The sequence below is a fragment of the Pholcus phalangioides genome, unplaced genomic scaffold (genome assembly GCF_987345545.1).
Source record: "Pholcus phalangioides strain wild (caught in Gottingen) unplaced genomic scaffold, Ppha-v1.0 ptg000030l_1, whole genome shotgun sequence".
Taxonomy (NCBI): Eukaryota; Metazoa; Arthropoda; class Arachnida; order Araneae; family Pholcidae; genus Pholcus; species Pholcus phalangioides.
The window spans coordinates 7,105,691-7,110,314 of NW_028301620.1; the positions used below are offsets into that span (position 1 = coordinate 7,105,691).

Consider the following 4,624-nt stretch of genomic DNA (forward strand, 5'->3'; position numbering starts at 1 on the left):
AATGTTCAATTTTGAAAGAAAGAAAATTAGTGGAAATGTTGTTACCTTTTGATTAAAATTTGATCCTGTCACGTCTGAAAAATTGGAAATTTCTACGTCACCTGTTGATTCCAGAAGGCTTTGATTAACCCTGGAAGGTACCCTTACTGCCCTCTCGCCATTAACATAAGAAATGCATTATACAGTGGAACCTCCCACTGAAGGGAACAATTTTGAATTACATCGACGGGACTCGAGGTACCTTACTATCCATTAACGAGCACTCCTCGTTAAAGAACAAAACTTTCGGTGCCATGGGTGTCCGTCATTGGGAGGTCCATTATCGAGAGATAAAAAATACCGAAGTGTATGAAAAGGTGGATCCCTTTCGATAGAAACGACTAACTTTACGTTGTAATTATATATAAAAATATTCCCCGTTTGAATAATCTGAAAAGAGCTTACCCCGCAAACATTCATGGCGCCGTGGCTTAGTTGGTTAAAGCGCCTGTCTAGTAAACAGGAGATCGTGGGTTCGAATCCCACCGGTGCCTCGTGTGAAAACTTTTTCACTCACTTCATTTCAGATATATCAAACGCACAACACTACATACGCACTCAGACTGTTAGGTACACACACACAGTTACACTTCCGGCACAACTCACTAGTTAGTAAAAAAAAATCGCCCATAGATTGTGATGGACCTGATTTGTGCTCGGTTTGAAAGAAAGTCTTCCATGGGTTTACTTACGAGTCCTACAAGACTCGTGCTGTAAATGAAATATGACCAAAGTGAGCTCAGAAAGAAAAGTCTGGTTTCTTCAGGGAATCGAACCACGTTCCTATTGTGATCCGGGGAAGGGCGCTACCATATACACCATTAGAGACTCGACCTTACTTTACTTATTTCACTCACGGAAACGTGACACACTGAAGTATCTACATTGACATGACACGTGACCGATTTTTGATTAATGTGCCGCGTTAAAAAAAACAATATGGTATGATATTTAGTAAATGATTTATAAGAAATAATCATTGAATTATTATGTTTGCCTCGAAATTTTATCAACTGTTGTTTAGATGTTGTAAAATGATAAAAATTTGCAAAATCCAAGTCCTCCTTGGCTTCCTGTAAGTGTAATCGAGGAGGTCATAAAAGTCAAGGAGAACTTAGAATTTATAATTTTGTACTAATGTTATTTTACAATATATAAACAAGTGTTAAAATTCCATGGCAAACTTTATGATTCTGCTATTATTTAATTGCTTATAAATTATTTAGTAATATCATACTACAGTTTTGACACTAGTTATAACGACACCCTTCTTCCCGTCGAAAATGTCCGTTGTATTGGAAAGTCGTTATATCGAATGGGGAAACGTATAGACGTTATTCATTACTTAAAAACATTTGGGACATATATTACCAGTCGTCGTAATGGAATGGTCATTATAACATGGGATCGTTATAACGAGCGTTGACTGCATATTGATCTTTTTTCTAATGCGGAACACAAATCAAGAACCAGTCACCAATTTCAATCCAGGAATTATATCAGTTATGCATTTTATTTGATAGGTCATAGTAGAGGTTCCAGTTTAAATGATGATTTTGTTACATGTAAACTAGTGGCGTCGGAATCGAGAATTTTATAGGTGCTAGCATCCACAGAATTGATTCAGAAATCAAAGTTTTTTGCATAATACTCACGCCGAGCACCCACAGGCCCGAAACACTTCCGACGTCCCTGGTGTAAACTGCATACTAAACAGTATTTTGTCTGTCTCTATCTTCTAGAAAGCAATTAGTTAAAGCACATGTCAGAGTTCCTGTACGAGTGCTTTTCTTCTTGTGATGGTTATAACCAAAGCTCTTGATTCGTGAATATGCCCCCCAGATAGTCCGACAGGATTTCAACCTCGAGTCAACGCATCGACTTAAAGGCCATCTTAAAAGCATAGGCATTATAATTTCAAGAGATGGTGCCTAGACCCTCTTTCATTTTGTCCTGGAACTATGATGCTGTTGACACGGCAGCAGTAGGGACACACTTTTTTTGGATCAATATTCAAAAATTCGTCCGATTTCCGTAGAACAGCCTCGTTAACATCAAGGGCTCTGCGGAACAGCCTTATAACTATAAAGATTTCTCTAGAAAGTTTACGTTGGGAACCCCTATTCCACGTTGAATATTGAAGGACCGGATATACCCCGCTTCCTATCTCAGAGAGATATCGAAGCATTCCCGAAGGATGGGTGTATCGAAAAATTTATTAATTCATGAGAAAATACCAAATAACGATACTTCATATACAGTTGAATCCCGTTTTAACGCGAATACCGTTAAAGCGAAAATATTGTTTCAACGAACGCTTTTCTGATCCCCCAGATAAGTTTACGTAGGAACAATGCAAATAACTAGAATTCGTTTATAACGAAGTGATTTCTCTGGTCTCTTGGAGTTCGTTATAACGGGGTTCGACCGTACATACATATCTACAATAAAGAATTTGGAATAAAAATTGTAATCACAATCATCTTCGTCCTTAGTTAATCAGAGTCAGTCTTGTACACCACAACTCTGCCACTTCTAGTCACAATAAAGTGAAAATTTTTTCCATCACTTTCGATGTTTTTAATCGACAATGTGTTTATAACCCTAAATTACCTCCAAAAAAAAAAAAAATAAAGAGGATGTCACACGTCAAATCGACTTCGTTGTCACTTCGCAATCATCCATCAAGATACATACAGACAGATTGGTTAGAGAAGAAATCATCTCGATAAGAGAAAGCCATTTCTTTTCTGTCTGATGAGTGGTTCGGATGTGACAGATAGGGGGAAGCCATCAAAGCATCTCGTGATTTGTCATCCGAAGTGTCGGACGATGCCTCGAAGGTCATCTCGTAATTTCTCATCGAGCATTCGGACGAATGATTAGATGTCACCTTTGATTTCCGACCGTGAGTGATTTCGGAGGCAAAGAGTGACAAAAGAAAAAAAAAAAAGCGCCTGATATGCATATAAAACATTCGCAGCAACACCGACGGAGACAGACGGAATTCGATAACTCGAAATTTATCGACATGTTGACTTCGGATAGAAGTCATCTTGTGAATAATAAGTGGCAACGACAGTAATTAGTATTGATAAACATTTGTTTTCAAGAACGGCTGAATCCTTTTTCTATGGACGCATGTTTAATTGAAATTCATTCTCGAAGTATTCTTTGAGGCATGCAATACACATGCATTACGCGGTAATTGTGATAAATGCGGTTATATCATGCATAATCGCTGAGCATTTTGCTAAGTTTGATGGATTTTCTTAAATTTATCACTTTTTCCGGCGATTACGCATAATACCCAGGCGTAGCGTCGTTGGTAAAGATGAATCGTTCTATACGGTATATTATGTATGGTATTCATATATGTATTGTTTCAATATATCGGGGTACGATCACAATGTTTGTTATCATTATATCGGGGTCTGACTGTATTCATCATAAAATACTAGAATCATTTAGAATTTTCTTTATGCTTACCAAATTCACAAAATACACTAGTCTATTATGCATAATCGCAGATAAAGAATAACAAATTTCAAGTTTTTATCAAATTTAACGATGGCACTTGGTTATCATTTTGCATAATCACCGGTAAAATTGATAATTTTTTTAATATTTATCAAATTTACCAACGACGCTTGTATTAAGAATATTCGTCAGTAAAAGTGATAAATTTATCAAACTCCCCCTAGACGATTGGTGAGTATGCGTAATAACTGATTTCTCACATTTACCGTAACCTATACACTATACAGGGTGTCCCAAAAAAAAAGGGCACAACAGATATCTTTGCAACCATTGACTTTAGAGACATACTTTCAATTACAAAAAGTTTTCAAATGATGTGCACTTACGTGTTGAATCTTTAAATTTGTTTGACTGGTCGTACACATTAAAAAAATAAAGAGTTTTCCTTTTTATACAGTCTACGTATGCCCAAAAACACAATCAGAAAGTTGTAGCCCAGTCTCTTGTAAGGCAAAAAAAAAAAAAAAAAATATATTCCACTTTTACAAGTGCAATATTCACTAAGATATTTGAATTAAAAAAAATCGGTCTTTTCCTCCATTTATGCAGTTCTTTTCCAATTTTTCTCTGGTTTCTGAACTCAGATATTTCAGCGAATATTGCACGACCCCTCAAACAAATTTTACGATTATAATTAACTGCACTTCATTTGAAAACATTTTGTAATTTAAAGTATGTTTCTCTAAAGTCAATGGTTACGTAGAAATACGCTCCGCAAACAATTTGGGACACCCTGTGTAGCCTTAAGTCAGCGGACACATTCGAGTTCAGAGATTATTTGCGAATTTCTGGAAAAATACTAAATGAAATGTTTTGAAATTTTTTGCCATGTAAACCTTACATTTGTACTCACAATTTTCAAAGAAAATTTAGCTACAAGTACATTTAGGGGAAAAGGCAAAAAATTAAATAAGAACAAAAAATGTTTATGATCAACTTAATATCAGAGAAATTTTTAATTGATTTGCAACTTTCACAAAATATTTCAACTGCTCTTTTCAATGTCTGTATGCATTTTCGGGAAAATTTCATGTATTTTATGAAG

General features: G+C 35.9%; 1 non-coding gene across 1 annotated transcript; it reads left to right on the forward strand.

Annotated features, from left to right (window-relative positions):
- The first annotated feature begins 459 nt into the window (after nucleotides 1-459).
- Nucleotides 460-533, forward strand: TRNAT-AGU (transfer RNA threonine (anticodon AGU)). Its single transcript has one exon. It is a non-coding gene; the product is annotated as a tRNA-Thr (tRNA).
- Nucleotides 534-4,624: the final 4,091 nt, after the last annotated feature.